Source organism: Aedes aegypti, chromosome 1, assembly GCF_002204515.2.
Source record: "Aedes aegypti strain LVP_AGWG chromosome 1, AaegL5.0 Primary Assembly, whole genome shotgun sequence".
Taxonomy (NCBI): domain Eukaryota; kingdom Metazoa; phylum Arthropoda; class Insecta; order Diptera; family Culicidae; genus Aedes; species Aedes aegypti.
In genome coordinates, this window is record NC_035107.1 from 26309880 (window position 1) to 26332045 (window position 22166).

At 37.6% G+C, this 22166-nt stretch overlaps 1 long non-coding RNA gene across 1 annotated transcript; it reads right to left on the reverse strand.

Moving 5' to 3' along the window:
* Positions 1-1603: 1603 nt before the first annotated feature.
* On the reverse strand, positions 1604-19490 carry LOC110674814. The gene is made up of 2 exons (XR_002499223.1): positions 19239-19490; positions 1604-3105 (listed from the first exon to the last, which is right to left on the reverse strand). It is a non-coding gene; the product is annotated as an uncharacterized LOC110674814 (long non-coding RNA).
* Between the last annotated feature and the right edge of the window lie 2676 nt (positions 19491-22166).

Sequence of the window (22166 nt, forward strand, 5' to 3'; positions counted from 1 at the left end):
CTGAGCCTCATTTGATTCGATTTCGATTCGATTTCGATTCGATTTCGATTCGATTTCGATTCGATTTCGATTTCGATTCGATTTCGATTCGATTTCGATTTCGATTCGATTTCGATTCGATTTCGATTTCGATTCGATTTCGATTCGATTTCGATTCGATTTCGATTCGATTTCGATTCGATTTCGATTCGATTTCGATTTCGATTCGATTTCGATTCGATTTCGATTCGATTTCGATTCGATTTCGATTCGATTTCGATTCGATTTCGATTCGATTTCGATTCGATTTCGATTCGATTTCGATTCGATTTCGATTCGATTTCGATTCGATTTCGATTCGATTTCGATTCGATTTCGATTCGATTTCGATTCGATTTCGATTTGATTTCGATTCGATTTCGATTTGATTTCGATTCAATTTCGATTCGATTTCGATTCGATTTCGATTCGATTTCGATTCGATTTCGATTCGATTTCGATTCGATTTCGATTCGATTTCGATTCGATTTCGATTCGATTTCGATTCGATTTCGATTCGATTTCGATTCGATTTCGATTCGATTTCGATTCGATTTCGATTCGATTTCGATTCGATTTCGATTCGATTTCGATTCGATTTCGATTCGATTTCGATTCGATTTCGATTCGATTCGATTCGATTTCGATTCGATTTCGATTCGATTTCGATTCGATTTCGATTCGATTTCGATTCGATTTCGATTCGATTTCGATTCGATTTCGATTCGATTTCGATTCGATTTCGATTCGATTTCGATTCGATTTCGATTCGATTTCGATTCGATTTCGATTCGATTTCGATTCGATTTCGATTCGATTTCGATTCGATTTCGATTCGATTTCGATTCGATTTCGATTCGATTTCGATTCGATTTCGATTCGATTTCGATTCGATTTCGATTCGATTTCGATTCGATTTCGATTCGATTTCGATTCGATTTCGATTCGATTTCGATTCGATTCGATTTCGATTCGATTTCGATTCGATTTCGATTCGATTTCGATTCGATTTCGATTCGATTTCGATTCGATTTCGATTCGATTTCGATTCGATTTCGATTCGATTTCGATTTCGATTCGATTTCGATTCGATTTCGATTTCGATTTCGATTTCGATTTCGATTTCGATTTCGATTTCGATTTCGATTTCGATTTCGATTTCGATTTCGATTTCGATTTCGATTTCGATTTCGATTTCGATTTCGATTTCGATTTCGATTTCGATTTCGATTTCGATTCGATTTCGATTCGATTTCGATTCGATTTCGATTCGATTTCGATTCGATTTCGATTCGATTTCGATTCGATTTCGATTCGATTTCGATTCGATTTCGATTCGATTTCGATTCGATTTCGATTCGATTTCGATTCGATTTCGATTCGATTTCGATTCGATTTCGATTCGATTTCGATTCGATTTCGATTCGATTTCGATTCGATTTCGATTCGATTTCGATTCGATTTTGATTCGATTTCGATTCGATTTCGATTCGATTTTGATTCGATTTCGATTTGATTTCGATTCAATTTCGATCCGATCCCGGTTCGATTTCGATTTAAAATCGATTCGAGGGAAGCCTATTAGCCTAAATGATTAAACGATATCATTATCTCGAGCAGAATCAAGCCTCAGAATTGCATTTTTCAAAATGTATGTACCGTCCATTCGAGCCGTTTATCAACCCTGCATAATTCAGGCTCTTGGCCACGAACCGTTCCTTGAACTTCCATCCCGGAGAATCTTACCCGTCTGCGTCCGATTCTTTACGGCCGATGAAAAATGCATTGCGCGCTTACGTGCAACTGTGTTTTTACTCCCTATCGAGCAATAGTTTTTAAAAATTCACAACATTTCGATTTCTTTGCTGGCTTCTGTGGTTGCTTGCTTGCCATCGATTGGTTTGCAACCACAGCACCATTTCTCTATTTAGCCATTAGTTTTCTTCTCGTAACTAATTCCGTTCGGGGAAAACGGAAAGCTGAATTGTTACCTGTCATAATGAACGAAGTATGGGCCCATAACCTGAAACGACAAAGTAAGCCTGGCGGTGACGCCAGAACTGTCAAAACTGAGTTGTTGTGGTTGAGGCTCATGCACCATCAGCGTTACGGAGCCGGATTCTTTTCCAGTTGCCGTGGATAATTAGCAACAAATCTCCTAACCTATATGTGATACGAAATTTATTTGATTGTTAAAAACGTTTTTTTTTACGGGAAAAGCAACATTTTTTGGCGACGGTTGTTGGCGGTGACAAATTTGCTTCAGTCTGGCACGTGTTCGCTTCTGTTTAGTCGGGTGAAACACGCACCTCATTTCTATGTAAGTATACGTCTGCCGGGAAGCTGCGTGTTCGTAATTTAAAGCTTTATCATCTTCCTCCGCGGAAATCGTGACCCGAGCACACCAAATTATTTATCTACTTCCCCGTATCCCTCGCATAACCTCAAAAAACGCAATTTATTAACTTGCTTCTTTCTCTCCATCGGAAAGAGGGGGAGTTTTGAGGATGCTTGTTGCTTTGTTGGTTCGCGATATTGGATTTTCCGCCCAGAAGAGGTGAGAACTCTTGAAAAATCAATCAACCCGCACGGTTCGGGGAACCGGGCCGGGCGCACGTGAGGGCGCGTGCTCGAAACTCGATAACTGCCCCTGTTGTAATTTTTCTTTGCTCATCCGACACGGAGGGCATGCACTTGTCGTCCTCCTCCTTCCTAGATTCCCCATCCGGGGTGAAAGCTCCGTAATGTGAAATCCGTGTTGCCATGTGTTCGTGCCGGGACGGTGATGGACGGTTGCGTGTCCATTAACGTGTGCAGGTCGTGCCCCCAACGAAGAAGCCTAACGGGGCACGAATTGTACGCCGCCAAGCACAAATCAAGGGAGAACGCCCATGAATTATTAATGGTTGGATATTACGCGAGCAGGACGGGGGATTCCTACGACTCTCGTTTACTGGTTAACTATAACAGCTGTTTCTCTGGAATTCTCATGGGCCGTGTAGGAGGAGGGTAACGGCAGACGCACTTTTTCCATTCTATGCCACGACGATTCACGATATGGAGAGTTTTGCTCTATAAGGTCGACACCTAAAATGACAGAAGGGAGCAAAAAGAAAGACAGGCATTAGTAAAGGAAGACATGAGGATTGGCCCCCTCCAGAATCATCCAGGCCCCCCTCAGAAAATTTTGATAATAAAAATGAAAATTTTAATAAAAACTATGTAACATGAAGCGAAATCTTCTGATTCAATGTACATGACTCTTGTTATTGACAAAAATCTCTTCTATAGTAACGTTATTTTATGTTGAACATCTATAGTGATGAAACCTCGCTTGTCTTATACAACATCAGCGTGGCGGTTCTGACTTCGGTGAATCGTGCGACAACCGAAATCTTAACCGTCCGGCCGTCGATTGAATGGTTATTTGTTAGAAATAGCTTCTTGTTGTTTGCGATAAGCGCAATTTTTCGACATTTCCGTTGCAAAAAATATCGTGGTACAAAAAAGACAATATCCGGGAAATTGGATTCCAAAAATTCATTTTTTTTCTGAATAATCCAAATAAATGCTGTTTCAGCATAAAGCAGCATATTCACTGCATTATAATTTCTCATGTTTTTGGGGGATACCCTGCTCAAGGTAATGTCCGAAAAAAAAATTGGAAAAATATACAAAATTACTAAAGGAATTTCTCAGACAGTACATAGCGGGAATTTTTGTCAAAAAATAAGGCTTGACTTTCAAAAAATTTCGGCATGGCCAAGTTTTCTAAAATTTTCCAAAAAACTTTTCGACATTCTTTATGAAATTTTAGTAAGATGAAATTCTTGAAGAAATATTGAAAGGTGGCTTCAGAAATTTTGAAAATCTCTTGAAAATTAGTCGAGTAATATTGTGGGACTTGTTCATACTTTCAAAGCAATTTCCTCCTGATGGACATTCGTTCTATGTCTACTATTCATTAGAAAACTAATTCCGGAATATAATCCCGGATTTATAAAAAAAATGTTACCCTATCTTTCAAAAGTTCAGCATTCCTCTAAAAATAATTGATTCTGTCAAATCTTATACTGAGATATTTCGCTGAAAGTTGTATAAACAATTCTTCTGTTCCTTCAAATAGTTTTCCCAAAAAAAATTATTACTAATTGTTTCACGAAGTTTATCAAAAGCCCTTGAGAAATATTTCTAAAATACATAAAAAAATTGCGTCAAAAATTCTCTTATGTTTTCCGTTTCTAGAAATTTTGCTTCAAGTCCCCGAATTATTAAAGAATTGAAAAGAAAATTGTTTTTGGAATGTCTCTTGCCTGCGAATTTTCGGAGGAAATTAGTTGAAAAACTCCAGGAAATGTTTGCTTCCAAAATAAGCATAGCGGTAAAGAAATCTGTAGGGAACCATGTAGCGAAATAACGGGGAAGGGAGTGAGGATTTATTAAGATATTCATAAAGACATTTGTATTGATCTTCCTTTAAAAAACTTCTTCAGAAATAATTTTACTATTTTTTGGCAGAATCCATATTTTTGGTTTGCATTTTTCAGCTTAGGAGGTTTTTTGGCAGAATTCCAGAAAACCAGAAGTCAAGGAAGGATAGATTCCAAAGACAATTTACAAAGAAGATTCTGATGAAACTTCTTGAGAAATTTGTTTTATTTGTAAATTCATTAGAGAGGTTGCAACTATCCTGTAATTTTCCAGGTTATAAATAATAAGGACTGTTCATTTTATAAAGAGGACACTTTGTTTATGCTATGAAAATATAAAATCTTAGCTGATGAGCTAAATAGTTTTTCCAAAAACTCAAAAGAATAGCTGTTCGTCAAAGTTAAACATTATTATTCGCAAAACAAAAATCCTAATTTTTATGAACAAATTGTATGTTTGTATTCTTTACTATCCTACTGAAGGTAAAGCTTAATTAAAAAATTCTACTCATATCAGTTCCCTTCAAATTCTAAATTGTTTTCTCTGGGGGGGGAATGGGGAAAAATGATTTTATTCTATCTGTAAAATTGTTGTTCCAAAAATAGCTTGATTTTTTCCATCAGGCTTCTGATTGATAATGCTTTCGAAGAACAAGCCTTTTTTGAAAATAAAAAATATAAACTGTCGAATTTTACAAACAATCATTAATTTTGATAACCTCCAAAAATCGATCGTTCTAATCGTTGTGCCATATTTGTGTGAAATTTAATTATTTTGGAGAATTTTTATTATCACAACATTGAACAATACTAGTCGAACGATGTGCAGAAAACCGCTTGAAAATTCATTGACAAATTAAAAAACAAATTCCACATAATAAAATGAACAGTCCTTAACCTAATTTTCATTGTACCATTGCCCATCTATTGTTCTACCTGCTTCAACAATTTGTTGTTTCTCCTTTCTTCCCATGACGCTTTAAGGAACTTCGTACAAAAATCTTTCCATACTACAAAAACCAACATCTCAAAGAATCTATAAAAAGGTAAATTATGATAGTTTAAAAAATGCAGAATTCTTATACGTATGGTTTTGGATTTCTCAAAGCCCATCAGGAATTCCTCAACAAATTATCAAAATAATGCAAAGTTTACCCAAAGATTTAAATTCATTAAAATCTTACATTACGAATTTTTCCACAATATATCTTCCGTAATGTTATTAAAAAAATACCGGCAATATTTTCGCGTTAAATTTCTACAGTACTACAAAATAATCGAAAATACACCCTTTAAAAAAGTTTGCTTGGAATTTCTAAAGTTAGGAAAATGGGCTCTACATTAATATGTTCAACATTGTATCATGAAACTGTCGAGTTCATACAAAATGTTATGCATGATTTTAGTAACAAATACTTCCAGTTGAAGTTCCATCCATTTTAACACCAATCATTTTCTGTTATAGAAGACGAAGGAAAAAGAGCAAGATTTTTTGTAGTAAATCCTGCATGGACATTTTTTCTCTGAAATACATTGTCAACAAATTTCAGAAATTCTACGATATATTACTTGAATTTTACGACAGGAATTTAGTAATTTTTCGCGATTTTTTTTAAGCTGCAATTATTAAAAAAATATACCAAAAAAGTTCCTTCAATTTTTTTGTATGTTTATTTTTTATGGAGTAATTCGTAGGAGGAGTTTGTAAAGCAATCACTGAAAAATTTTAATATGGATAGCGGATACATTTTTAAATGTTATTTATGAAAGAATCCTGAGATTACCATTTGAAAAAATTGGAGTTATTCCTAGAGCCCGAAGAAATACTTGATGGAACTGTAACTTTGATGAAAACTTACTTTGAAAATTCTCTTTTGGTAAAGAAAATGTAAAGAAAAAAATTTCTGGAAAATACTTGGAAAAATCTCTGGTAAATTTTTCGGAAGAATCTTAGGGAAACAATAATATAATTCTTCAAGACATTTTCTGAACTAATTTGAGTATTTTTGAGGAAGAGTGAAAGAACAGTTGAACGTATTCCGCTAGGAACTTCCTAGGAATATTAGAGTCAACAATTATTGAAAAAAAAATATTGAGGGGGATTACTAACTAAATGATCTTGATGACATTTCTGGTGAGACTCCTAGATTTTTTTGTAATATTTTTTGGAGAAATTCTAAGTAATTTCTAACAATCCTAAACAAATCATAAATGAACTGCTGAAGGATTCTTCGAACTTACAATTGGAATGTATATGTAATAAGTACGTAGAGGACTTTCCAGGAGAAATCATTAAAAGAATTTCTAATGCATTCTCTGGCGGAATTCGGAAGATTTTTATAATCTAATTTGTTCGAGAAATTTTCTGGTGAGATCAGAAAGCCTGGAAATGATTTTCCGTTAGAATCCCAGGACCAACTCAGTGAAAACTAATAAATAAGTTCTTTAAGGAAGCACTGAAAACTACGAAAACAATTCATGAACAAATCTCCATAGGAATTCTCTTCAAAGCACATATTTAAGCAGGTCCGTCCCACTCTGGCTCAGATTGGGTACCACTTCTAGTACTGCATTTGGTCCCTCGGTAGTGCAAAAGGTACCCAAGTTTGACAGATCGCAGTACACTTTTCACGGCATTCTAGATTACCTTATGAGCCATAAAATTTTGGGCAACTGCAAGGGACATGGAGGTCTTTAATGTGTCTTTGTGTTTAAGTCCTTGCGAAATTCATGGAAGAATCACAAAGGACATTCCTTGTAAGTTTTTTTTTTTCTAGAAATCTAGACTGGATTACAAAAAAAATGATTTTTTTCCGTTGGGAAAATTGAAAATAACAAATGTCACTGATGTGCCGTGAAATGAAACAAAATAATAAATAAATAAAAATCCGTTAAAATTACGATATTTGTGAAAATCCTACTTATTGCTGTTGACAGTACTTTTGAAAAACAAGTAATTGGTAGGCCCCCTCCAGAAAAAAATCATAGCTACGCCAATGCTCTCGCTCCAGATACTCGGTACGAGTAGGCAGTACATCAGCCAATTCGTCAAAAATGGCTTTTTAACAGCCTTTAATTACGATATAGTTCCTATTAGCCCTGTTAGCCTTTTCTTTTATTCGACTATAGAACTTACATGGTACCAACCTTTACGGCTTATTGGTTACTTGGGATATCATATGCATTCACAATTATTTTGCACTTTGTTGTATGATAATTTATAACGCAACTCAAAACAGTTGCGTAATGAAAAAGCATTGCGTAAAATTCATTACGCAACTGAAATCAGTTTCAAACGACGTGATGAAAGCCAGCCTATAGAAATTGCAAAAACTGTTTTTTTGCGATTCCGTTGCAAAATAATCAAATTTTCGTTGACAATTTGCACTACACAATGGCCTGCTTTTCCTACCAAAAAAAACGGTGCTGAAAAGTAGCTCTTTTCAGTACTGTTTGGGAGGCGTCAGCCAAATATTCCAGTCTATTCTGCCATAGCATCTGATTCTACAGCTGACGTGCGATACAGATGCAAGACTGGTGATATTGTCGGCGCGATAAAAAGTTAGAACCATGAAAAACCGAGTTTAGTACTATACCATTTAATTCCACTAGAGACTCGACTCTAGTACACGACACTGAAGACGGCCTTACAGTTGAGGTCGAAATACGCGTATCTGTCAAAGGATACAAACTCTGGTGAAATTAAATGGTATAGTACTAAATTCGGTTTTTCATCTACTTATAGGTATTCTACTAAACAGCTCGAAGATTTATTATCAGTTAGAACCAGTTTCTCGCCGAAGTAGGATTTTTCCAGAATCTATGCGTGATACCTTACTTCGGAAGTGGTGCATTCGATTCTCATCCAGATATGCACTAATGCACCCTACTTCCGATGCAGGGTATCTTACATGGATACGGAGAAAAATCCGTTACCGTCGAACTACATTTTCTAACAATTGGCCGACAATACTGGTTTGGGAACGAATCGTCCGTCTTACCTGTTTAAGAACATCAAAAATATGCTTGTGTTGAACTAGATCAGTAGTCACCAAAGTGCGGCCCTTGAGCAGGTTTTGTGCGGCCCGCGTAAAAATTTTGTACATAAGGGTGGTGTGGCCCGCAAGTTGTTATTCCAATACAAGCTTTTTTTCTTAACCCCTCTTCTAGCAGCATTCATTCTTAACCGCAAAAAAAATCAAATCGCAATAACTTGTTTGTTTCTTATTATTTTTGCACCTATTTTTCAAATGTTCTCAAAAACTCTTCTAGTTTTGAATCTGTGTCGATATTGATCATTGGTCATCTGTATCCGGAGAAATTTCTACATTTCTTGGAGGACCGACGCGTATCCATAACCCACGTTAATATCTCAGGCAATATAGATTTTTTTATCGTATTCGGATATTCCCTCTTCGGAACAATACATTGATGAAAAAATGAAGCAATTTGATGCAGCCGTCTTTAAATAATCAGCATTTAGGTTTCTGAAACCACACCTTCCAAATAAAGATCTTTAACAGTCCAAAAACATCATTTCGTAATTCACAGGTATCTCCAAGAATACTTTATCGATTTGTATGATTTCTTCAGAGAAGTTTTTTATAACCTGCCATAGTAGAGTCCACATTTTATGTCTTTGATAAATTGACCAATAACAAAATGGCCACCGAAGACATTTTATACGGAAAATGTCGGCCGCTCAAAGAACATAGAAAGATCTTCAAAACCAGATCACTAATGATTGATATCGACATGGATTCTTAAGTCAGAATAATTTTTTTGAGAACTGGTGCAAAACTATTGAGAAACAAAAAAAATATCATGATTTGATCAAAAATCACCAATCATTCTGTAAAATCACTGAACAGAATCATAAAGAAAAACTCGAAAATGGTTTGCCTGGGAATCGAACTCCCGACCTAACGGACAGGAATCAGGCTTGCTAAGACACTAACTTTGCTTTCACTGCTTATTAGTGGTGTGCAAAAACTGAAACAATGGGAACTCATGCCTGCCAGAGCAGCTGTCACATGGTTTCACAGAAGTTCGCTAGTATTTCACAAAGATACAGTAAAATTGCTTCACAGTTTTTTTTTTCGGTAAAATAAGAGATTTCACGGATTTTTTTCCGTGAAAATAGTGAATTTCACTGGTTGTGTCGGTGAAATATTAAATTTCACATGTATTTTTGTTGTTTACAGTTGAAATTCGGCGATTTATTCTACAGGATACTGCGATTTATTCTTAAGCCTGGTGTGCTGCTGACAATTGATTGGCCTATCTTGATGCATGCGAAATTCCGGAAAAGAATCTCCCAAAGATAGCACTGAATTAGGATGTTTGAAGTTTGGTAGTTTTTGTCCATGGTCATGAAAATTTTGATGTGCCGAAAAGGACATGTTTAGAAAAGCCAATGATTCTTATTTATGGTGCGCATCATGTTCTGAGAAAAATGATATGGCCCGCACTATGGGTTAGGCTGAGGACCACTGAACTAGATAACATTTCCCTATGGACCAATGCACGAGTTCACTATTTGACGTTTGAGCGGTGCCGTGTTATTTATGTGGCCATGGTAACAAGTGAATTCGGCACCGCTCAAACGTCAAACAGTGAACTCGTGCATTGATCCATAGGGAAAGGTCATCTAGTTCAACACAAGCATATTTATGATGTTCTTCCTGTTGTGGATCGTAGCAACACGCGATCTAATAACTTGCTCATAGCAACGATCTTGGTGAGCTAAGTTGTTTATATCAACTTATTTCGCTCACCACCAAAAACAGACGTTTAATTATTTCAAGAGGTTATTGGCCCAGCAGAATTGAAGATGGATAATAGAAATATTAGATTTAGAACGCTAGAGGCGCTGCACAGTATTTCGATCGGCCGAAATCGTGAACTTAATTCTGTAGCACCTTTAAACGTGATTTTTTCGGAATGGTGTCTTCGGACGAAAATTTTCTAAAAATATAGCGCATATATTGACGGTAAATGTTAGTTCGCAACTTTGCCACGGGCGGCGCTGCGAAAATATTTTTTTTGAAATGACGATCTTTAAATATGATGTCTTCGGCAAAGTTGTAGATAATTCAAATACAAACAACTTTGCCAAAGACACCTAGTGTGTATTCAGCCGCATTTCCAAAATACGGGAGTATTTTATGAACGACCCCCTAAAACTAGTTTTTATCGTATATTTTGAAAATGCGAAGTTTCCGGTAGCAACAATGTTCTACAAAATTATGTAAACAGTCAAAATGAATCATTCTCTGGAAGACACTAGTATTCTAAAGATCAAGGAATAGCAGTTATAACCGTTTAAGTGCAAAAATCAGTCATTTTTGGGGTCCGTGTATATATTCGGGTGGCAGCTGGTGGCAGATGAAACCTAGTAGGATTCAAAATACATCATTCGTAGTTGTAAATGTCGATAGTGTCATTAGTATCCACGAGTATCCCTTTTACTTAGAGGAAGTTTCATCAATGACTCTTATTACCCTGTAGTACTTAGTTATATGAGGGCTGTGTGGCTCCATACTTCTTCTTTTTCTTCTTTTTGACACATTCTTCATCATTACGCACAACCAATAGGTTCCGAATACATTTTTGAAGAAAGTTCTGAATCTCCTGAAAAGACGCTTTACGAAATGACTCGCCCTACAACTATTTTTCACTTGAGATATTTGCGTTTTTTCATACATCCCAAGTAACCAAATAGCACTTTAATTCGCTCTGCGTGCTAGCATTATACAGCTGACACGCTTAATTGGTCGAATAATAGCACTAAAAGACCAAAAAGATAAACTAGCAGGCTAGTGTTTACTACATGACACGTGCAAGAACGATGCGGTGAGTAGCAAATGAAGTGATGTATCAAATTTAAATCCAAAATCAGGCAAGTGCCTCAATATCAGATCATTTTGTAAATGAGTGTCACAGCCATAAGAACTGCGTTAACATTTAAACACTGATTTGATTCACAGAATAGTAATTCAATGATTTATTCTTTTCTCAACAGAATATTTCACCAAATTTGCATAGCTTGCACTTACTATAGTGTCTATGTACGAAAAATAGCTAAACCTGCAAGCGAAAAATAGTTGTATGGCGAGTCATTTTGTAAAGACTAATTGAGAACTTTCTTCATAAAAGTATTTGGAACCTATTGAGTGTGTGTATAAAGATGAAAAATGTGTCAAGGAGAAGAAAAAGAAGAAGTTTGGAGTCACATAGCCCTCTACCCATCACATAACTAAGTACTTCAGGGTAATAAGAGTCATTGATGAAACTTCCTCAAAGTAAAAGGGATACTCGTGGATACTAATGACACTATCGACATTTACAACTACTAATGGTGTATTTTAAACCCTACTAGGTTTCATCTGCCACCAGCTGCCACCCGAATAAATACACGGACCTCAAAAATGACTAATTTTTGCACTTAAATGGTTATAACTGTTTTTCCTTGGTCTTTAGAAACCTAGTGTCTTCCAAAGAATGATTCATTTTGACTGTTTACACAATTTTGTAGAACATTGTTGCTACCGGAAACTTCACATTTTCAAAATATACGAGAAAAACTAGTTTTAGGGGGTCGTTCATAAAATACTCCCGTATTTTGGAAATGCGGCTGAATACACACTAGGTGTCTTTGGCAAAGTTGTTTGTATTTGAATTATCTACAACTTTGCCGAAGACATCATATTTAAAGATCGTCATTTCAAAAAAAATATTTTCGCAGCGCCACCCGTGGCAAAGTTGCGAACTAACATTTACCGTCAATATATGCGCTATATTTTTAGAAAATTTTCGTCCGAAGACACCATTCCGAAAAAATCACGTTTAAAGGTGCTACAGAATTAAGTTCACGATTTCGGCCGATCGAAATACTGTGCGCTGTATGTCCCATACTATAGATGTGATGGTGATGAAACAACCACAGTAGCCTTGATTTTTATTGGCGCGGTCCAACGGTACGCAAAGTGCCAAATCGATTGTTTTATTTTAAACTTATATGCTGGCGCGAGAAGAGAGGTAAACTGACTTCTTTCTCCGGAAAACTACGGATGGAAAACTCACATGATAAGAAAAACGCTGTTTGATACGCTCCGTTGACCGCAATTCGAATTATATGGAAGCTTTTGTGTGTCGCACGAATGCAAGCGATACTCACCATCCTTTTGAGGCCTAAATCTGCGAGGGAATAGTTACGAACGATTTTAATATTTCAGTCGTACCTATGTATGACTGATCATCCATTTAAAACAACAACCACCTGTGCAACAACACGCCCAATTGAGACTATCTTCTGTAGGTAGAGTAGAATTTTCAGGACACACGAAAAACTGTTTGTTTAGGGCCCTATTTTATAAGTCAAGTCGACCAAAAACTACTCGACTGGAGTCACTGTCGACCGAAAATTTTGCTCGACTCGGCTCTGTCACTCGAGCTTATCGACAGTTGTCACACTATGTGACTGGATTACTATGGGAGTCGACGGGTGACATCTGAAATATGCATGCTTACTTTGATCGACAATGACTACAGACGAGTCACATGAATCCACTCGATTTACAAAATGGACCCCTCAACAACGAAACGTGCGCGCCATGACAGGACAATCAAACGGAGTACATAAATGTTTTGGTTCTGAATGCAGGTTGCTATGGTGAAATTGAAAAACACGCGTGAGATCTGACTGTCTTGAGCTTTCGATGAAGTCAATATTTAAATATTTGTGTCTTTTCAAAATTTTTGTGTTTTCCAATGGATAATCCAACTCTGAGTAATATCCAGTAAGTACAAAACATGTAATTATTGCTTAATTTTAATTTGTGATTGTATCACAGGATGGCGACAAAATTGGAAAGGCGAAAGATTATACGGCTCTACCACCTTCCTTAAAAGCACACAACATGACTTTTCTTTTATTTGTTTAAAATGTTAGATTGTTTTATTGAAATAAAAGTGTAGTAAATATGTAAAAACTTATTGTCTTACAATTTGCGAGGGTCATAAAAATCAACTATTTTTACAAACGGGTTAAATTTTCAATTGCTGGAAAGCAGCACAAATTTGCAGATTCCCAATAGGGTCCTAAAGCCCTGTCCCAATTTTAGTGCCAAATGCTTAAGTTTAAGCCAAGAACACATGTTTACTCAATTTTCTAATGTTTTCCGTTGGTTTGAGCCCAAAAAACATTTTTTGAGATTTTGTCACATCCTTTGGCTTAAACTCAAATTTTGGGTGTATTTTGTTTTCCGTGTCCCTTACGAAATGTCAGATAGGAACTAGAGTGCCTGTAAACAAGAGTGACGTCATGTTCCAGTTTTGACAGGTCTCCTGCTTGATTGGAACGCGGATTTGTATGGAAATGACAGTTCGCCGCTGTTCCAATTTTGACATTGACGCCACTCTTATCTAGATCCACTCTGATAGGAACAACCCCAGTGGTCGAACTCAAACCCCTGTGGTGTTTTTGTCGACTAAGCGAACGTCAAACATGATCAAAAGTGTCAAGGTTCATTTATGGACCAAATTTTTAAATTAAAGTTAAAACATGATATAGCCATTATTTGAGCCGGAAAAATTGTCAAAGTTGTTACAGTAACATGCTCTTTCGTGTTCTTACATAAAAACAAGATTTCATTAAAAATTTTACGACCCAATTACTGATCAACCAGCAAAATGAAAAACAATTTGCTGGACGGTCAGCAAAACAGCTGTCAGTTTTATGCGAATTCGCTTTGCTGAAAGATCCAGCAAATTTCATTTTTTGCTGGATCGATTGCTGAATTTACAGCACAAAAAAAATCAGCAAAAATTTGATGGTTTACAGCAATAAAATTTTGGTGTGTAGATAGATTGACTCGGAGCAGAGAAGCTTAACAACCAAAACTACGGCAGCTGGGATGAGCCTATGCATGCCATTAAACGTTTGACTTTTACTGTGCGCCCTGTTTTCAAGTTGCCCGTGAGAGAGAGCGAGACAGCACCAACACACGGCGCACAGTAAAAGTCATGAGAACAAAAGAATTTATGGGACATACAGAGGCTCATTGTTCTTGCACGGAGCCGCAAATCAACCCAACTTTGACTTCTTTTGACGCAATTCGGCCCTTCCGTGGGATAACCAAAATTATACTGATATATACCTATCATTAGGTTGTTTCCATTTGACAGCGGCAAAACAAACAACTCAGTGCCAAAAAAAATCTATATGGTTTCCGTTTGTTTACCAGCTTTGAAAGTTTCTGGCGGGCCGATTTATTTACGTTTCTTCTAGCGCTACATTTGGAAGAGGCTTATTCAACAATGGCGCTGTTGGCAATGCAAACAAAGTTTTTAATTTTCGCATGTAAAATTGAAATCAGCAGGCAGGGAAGATATATTTCATCTACAGGAACATAATACATGTAAACCGGGTAGAAACATGCGTTGAAAGAGACGGGGACGTCATCGCCAACAAAAATGTGACCAGCGCAATTCAGATATCATGCTAGTTTTTTGAACAACAACAATGAGCGGCCCGCCAGAAAACGTCATTCGAACGTCTCGTAAAATGGCTTGTTAGCTTTCGAAGTCTCGGTGATGGGTTAAAACAACTTAACGTTAGGTAAACTCGAAAGAACCTAAATTTGGCTTATTTCATTGAACTTCGACGCTGGGTCGGTGCGTTTCTCTCTATTTTTGACAACATTGCTGATGCGAGAGAGGCAAAACAACCCAACCGTGGGTAAAAACTAAATGCAGTTTACCCAAATTTGAGTTAAAAGAATTTATTTTTTGGGTAGTCTGATTTCTCCGTTTGGTGAAGGAGGACCTGTGGCGTTTCGTGGACCCAGGGCAACCGCCAGCGGGAGTTCGCCATTTGCGCAAACCGGAATTTATTCGTGGAGACGGGACAACGAAAAGCAGGTACTCCAAGTGAAGTGGTTGTAGCTGATGACCGGAAATGCCCGGTTGATGGAGAAGGTATGTGCAAGCTGCGATGCCGCGTAGCCAATGAAGTGAATGAAGGAAGTGACCCTCAGTCAGGTACTATATATTCCGGAATTGGAAGCGAATCTGCTGTCCGCCGGCTGCTTGATTAGAAAAGGTGCTGATGTAAGTTTCAACAAGACTGTCTGTATCGTGTCAAGTGGTGGTCAAGTAGCGACTAAAGCTGTGCTAAAGGACGGGTTGTATGAGCTAAAATTGGAACGATCCCCTGGAATGACATCGTGACCCTGAAGCCACAACCAAGAGGAAAACAAATTATTACTAACTAATTGCGAAAAAGCTCAAAAACTTGCTATGCAGTTTGAAAGTGCGCACAATTTTAATTTAGGACTTACTAGTCCAATTGAAAATCAAGTTACTCAGGACTTCGAAAATATTTTCAATCAAGAGAACGATTTCGAAAATGCCTGTGAGACTGATTTGGAAGAAGTGAGAACTATTATTAAAAAAATCAAGAATATGAAAGCTCCTGGCAATGATGGAATTTTCTACATCCTCAACTTCTTATCATTTTTAGTTGATATATTTAACAAATGTTTTCAATTAGCATATTTTCCTGACAAATGCTAAGGTTGTTCCAATTTTAAAACCAGACAAAAATCCTGCAGAAGCTTCTAGCTATCGTCCAATCAGTTTGCTTTCCTCCATCAGTAAACTTTTTGAAAAGGTCATTTTGAACAGAATGATGGCCCACATCAACGAAAATTCAATTTTTGCCAATGAACAGTTCGGATTCCGCCATGGACATTCGACCACTCATCAACTTTTACGTGTAACAAATTTGATCCGTTCCAACAAATCTGAAGGCTATTCTACTGGTCTTGCTCTTCTAGACATAGAAAAAGCATTCGACAGTGTTTGGCATGAAGGTTTGATTGTAAAATTGAAAAACTTTAATTTTCCGACATACATTGTTAGAATAATTCAAAGTTATCTGTCAAATCGTACACTTCAGGTTAATTATCAGAACTCTAAATCTGAAAGACTTCCTGTAAGAGCTGGTGTTCTCCGAAGCAGCATTTTGGGACCAATATTATACAATATTTTCACATCTGACTTACCTGAGCTACCTCAGGGATGTCAAAAATCTTTGTTTGCGGATGACACAGGCCTCTCCGCCAAAGGCCGAAGCCTGCATGTCATCTGTAGTCGATTGCAAAAAAGTTTGGATATATTTTCTTCATACTTGCATAAATGGAAGATTTCTCCTAATGCTTCCAAAACTCAACTAATATTATTCCCACATAAACCAAAAGCTCTTTATTTGAAATTTTCAAGTAGACATGTTGTCACGATGAGAGGGGTTCCAATAAATTGGTCAGATGAAGTTAAGTATCTAGGGCTCATGCTTGATAAGAATTTAACTTTCAAAAATCACATTGAGGGCATTCAAGCCAAATGTAACAAATATGTAAAATGTCTCTATAGAAAATCAAAACTTTGTCTTAAGAACAAGCTTTTGATATTCAAACAAATTTTCAGGCCAGCCATGTTGTATGCTGTACCAATATGGACTAGCTGTTGTAATACCAGGAAGAAAGCTCTGCAGAGAATTCAAAATAAAATTTTGAAAATGATTCTGAGACTTCCTCCTTGGTATAGTACCAATGAGTTACATAGAATATCGAATGTTGAAACATTGGAACAAATGTCAAATAAAATTATTAATAATTTCAGGCAAAAATCGTTGCAATCTTCTATTGCCACGATTAATGCGTTATATGTTTAGGTTAAGTTAGGTTAAGTAAATTGAAACGTTATTTTTTTTTCTCTTATAAGCAGGTGAAATCAACTCATTTGTAAAAAATCTGAACTGCTACGGTAAATGAAATGTAATATGTTGTTAACGAAATGTTGTTTTACCAAATTTGGATGATAGTGTTGTCTAATAACGCAGAACACCTAGATATAAGAAATGAATGTAATGTTTGAAATAATACTAATAAAAAAATAAAAAAAAAATGTCGGAGAAGTGCCGTCTATCAATCAGAACGTGGTCGATTTGCGATTCTGTCTGCTGTGATGATCTCCAGTTCTCGCGTTTAGTATCATACAGGCGTATCTACAGTGATCGATTTCTCTTCGTCGATTTTCTCTTTTGGTTAGTACATGAAATCCAATCGATTTTCGAATCATTTTACGATGCAACATGATGAAAGACGATGAATACTTCCCACTGATCCCAAAATAGCAAGCAAAAACAGTTTCCCGGCCAAGTAATTAACTGAAGAGAAAATCGATGAAGAGAAATCGATCACTGCAATTACGCCCGTATGATACTGAACGCGAGAGTTGTATCGGTATGGAAGCAGGTCCGTTTCACTCGGGCTCAGATTGGGTACCACTTCTAGTACTGCATTCGGTCCTTCGGTAGTGCAAAAGGTACCCAAGTTTGACAGATCGCAGTTCACTTTTCACGGCATTCTAGATTACCTGATGAGTCATAAAATTTTGGGCAACGGCAAGGCACATGAAGGTCTTTAATTTGTCTTTGATGGAAGGCTGTGCTGGAAGTAGGTGCTACGGATGGCCATATTCTTGGAGGCGGCGAAATCAATTAGTCGTAAGCCGTTTTCGTTCGTCAGCCGGTGGGCGCTGAACTTTCCAATAGTCAATTTGAACTCCTCCTTCTGGCCAACCCGAGCGTTTAAATCTCCTATGATGATTTTGACGTCGTGGCTTGGGCAGCTGTCATACTCGCGTTCGAGCTGCGCGTTAAAAGTGTCGTTATCATCATCAGTGAGGGCTGTGCTCGTTAATTATGCTGAAGTTGAAGAACCGGCCTTTGAGCCTCAACTTGCACATTGTCTCTTTGATAGTCCACCATGAGAATCGATTTCTCTTCGTCGATCTTCTCTTCTGTGAATAAAGGTGACAAGATGTTAGTTTGTTAGCATTTTTTACTTTAGACGGCTATGCAGCGACGGCTTGCTTCCTGATGTGGAAACATGCTACTAAACTTGCATCTTGTCATCTTTATTCGAGAATCGATGAAGAGAAATCGATCATGTTACTTAAGCCCTTATTCTAGCACACGCTTGATTTGAAATCTAATGTATGCGCTCAATATAGAATGTCAAATCTCGGCTTGTTTTATCCGCGATTTGCTCAGCCAGTCGGCATAAAAAAAATCATAAGATCTTATCAAATAGAAATTGAGTATCAGCTAATCGGCCTTCGTTATTAAGCAACCTGATAATTTGTTAGCTGAATCTCGATTAAAATTAAAAATCCTAGATTCGCACAGCCGTGCATCAAAATGTGAACGATCAATAAGTCTATATGTGGATGTTTTTCAGATGAGATACGTTGAATTCTAATGCGTTCGTTCATACAACCCAGAATTAACACTTCAAATGGCCTTTTCCGAAATGTTTTTCTTTGTCATATCAATTTATTAAATCTCTACAAGTTCAAAAGGTTGAAGGAACCAGAAGACTATTGACAAATTGATTTACTTTTTTATTTACATAAAAATACCTCCCAAAATCTTTTCCCTCCAATCTGGATCCAGATGGTGCCAAAATAAATCATCCGAATCAATCCACATCCATCCATTACTCCCATCAGTTATTCCTGCCGCCAAGGTTATATACCCATTCATTCGCATCCAATCAATAACGCCGTGTGTAAATCATTCATCGGACGCATCCTTCCTCGCATACTCGTCGATTCGATTGACCAGCTCTACACGCGCGTGGTATGGCGGCAAATTCTAACCTAATCGAACCTAATTCTGCGAGTCCGATAGAAGCGTATATAAAGATAGGCGCAGGTACTCACCGTTATGTTCTCAGTTAGGCCTCGGTGTCTTCCGGCCTCGGCCCGTGTCCGGGTTGATCCCCCCGAAAACCAAGCGTCCGAAGAAGATTGATTTCCATTTTCACTTTCGCCGGCTCTCGTTAATCATCCATCCTCTGGCGGCGTCTTTCTCCCCTTCCATAGCTGTTGTGATACTTCTTCTTCTTCTTTCTGGCGTTACGTCCCAACTGGGACAAAGCCTGCTTCTCAGCTTAGTGTTCTTATGAGCACTTCCACAGTTATTAACTGAGAGCTTTCTATGCCAATTGACCATTTTTGCATGTGTATATCGTGTGGCAGGTACGAAGATACTCTATGCCCTAGGAAGTCGAGAAAATTTCCAACCCGAAAAGATCCTCGACCGGTGGGATTCGTACCCACGACCCTCAGCTTGGTCTTGCTGAATAGCTGCGCGTTTACCGCTACGGCTATCTGGGCCCCTAAAAACACTTGATACTTAACAGAACCATAACCTCTTCGGGTCTTCTTCAAACCGTGTTCCCCATTCCCCACTCCAGCAGTCGGAAAGAAACGAGTAGAAAAAACAAACTTTTGACCGAAGGCGACTTTTGAATAAGACCCAGTTAACTTTCCGGTCTCTTGCTCGGTGTCGTCCTATTGTCCAAGTTGAGGTTAATAATCGATTTTCTTTGAAGCCATTGTCGTTTCCCCTTTGCACCAGCACGAACGATGAATGCGGAAAATTCCGGAGCAGTAGGCATTGCTGGAAAATGTTGTATCTCTGCGTCACGTGCGAATCGATTTGGCCCCCGGCTGTGCGACAGAAATACGGTTTGAGAGAAATTGCCTGCACTAGCTACTAACCCCTTACAATTGTGTTTCTTACATTGCATTATTGTTATTTTTTGAGAGATTTTTTTTTGAGTCGAACGATCAAAGGAACCGCGGCGAAGTTGCTCGTTCCTACCTCCGAGACCACCGAGGTCTGCCAAAAAGGTAGGAACGATACGCCGCCATTTTTAGTAGTTCGTCAACTCCGTCGCCATTTTAATGCCAAGATTTATTACGAAGGAGGGAATCAACGCAATCCTAAACTGTTCTATCGGCCTACTGTTCCTGACACGCTCTCTACAGTGCGATTTGATAAATTTCTACCTTTCTTCTAGTTTTTTTTGGTCAACAAGCCGAGAAAATCGAGCTTCTGCTAAGGTTTCGTCATTTTGGTTCGTTTGCGTGAAAACCGAATTAGTTATACAGTGTCTCTAATATGTGTCTACAAGAGTTAGTTTCAAGTGCGTTTGTGTGTGTGTGTCGCTTGCGAATGGGATTGGTGACGGTACGACGATGCAATGCGATTGCGATTCGATGTGAATGTGTTTGAGTGAGTGAGTGAATGAGTGAACGTGATGTTGTTTAAAGTGAGAGAAAAAAGTTCCGACAACGAGAGTACACTTTCTATTCCTACTCCGATTGACCACCCGATCTGACGATTTCTTCTCCGTGTATGTGTGTCATTGGTGGATAATCATATGTTACAATTATGCGCGTAAATAGTGTTGGTTTGTTTTGCTTTTGCTTTGCAACATTATCTTTCTCCATTTTTAAGTATTTATAAACGTTTTCTATCTAATATGGCGACGATGTCTGGTTTGTGTAAGTAGTAATTAGTAGTAGTTGTAGCTTAAGATGCGATGTTTATCTTCCGTTTTTCGTCTTTTTTCTTTGTTATTAACTTGCTTTTGCACACATACTCATGCTCGTGTCCGCGTTGCGTTTGTGATTGTGTCGTGAGTGAGTGTTTGTGATGGCGCTGCTGCTGACAGTGTGGATTGATTAGGCTGATCTCTTCGCACCTGACCTGACGTTTCTCACTCTTCTGCTTCTTCGACGTACACCACAGCAGCAAACGTTTCCTTTGTTGTTTGTTTCTGGTTTTTCTTACTTTCAAGTAGCACAGCACTAACGATTAGTTTAATACGTTTTCAATAGATTTCTATGGTTTCTGTTACTTGTTGTTGTTGTTTGCCTCTCTTTATCTTGGTTTCCCCTTTTTTATCTACTAGTAGTTGTTTTCTCAGTTTTACTTAAGACTGGATTTTATCCTTACAAGTTTTTTCTTTATTTTATTTTTTTTAAATGTTCTAGAGAGCATTTTCTTTAAGTTAGCGTTTGTGTTTGTTTTTTAAGTACCCATTTGTTACTTCGTACGAAGTTTTCGTCTCGCCTCTTGATGATTGGTTGTTTTGCTTTGCTTTGAATACTCGGATTGTTTCAAGAACATGAATTATAGAGAGAAATTGAAGAAATATTGAATTTTCTTGTATTTTTTTTTTGTTAAATTTTCGTTTGGGAGAAAAAACGGGAGAGATACAAAAACTGCCACTGCGTGTAAGTTGATTTGTTTGAGTTTCTTATTTAGGTAGGTTTCCGTTGGGAAGGAAAAAATGCTTCGACACGATTAACCACCTTGATTTACTTAACCACCTAGTTTCTTTGCTGTTTTTTCTTGAGAGATGATTTTTACCCGATTGTATGATTTAAAGATTGGTTCATTGAATTGTCTAGGAAATTATCGTCTCATTTTACTCGTCTACTGGGGATTGTGCTTCTACAACGATCGTTGCTTTGGTAGGTCAGAAGACAACGCCATAAAGTGGGTAACCTATAGGTGATCAACTTTCAGGAAGCCCGAAATCCAAATCGAAGAGATGTGGAGACGTGGAAGTCATTGCTACATGGCGACCGTGACATCAGCTTGAATGTAATTTTGATCCATTGTCGCAATTCATCGAAGATTTAGACAGAAACTATAAGCTTTTCTAGCAAACTTATCGGCAGACTTAAGTAAGACATCAAAACCTTCAATCAAAAGTTGAACTTTGTAGCAAATAATAAGAGCTTAGCTCAATCTCAAGCTCTCTGGTAGCAGATAATCGTTTGAAATTTACT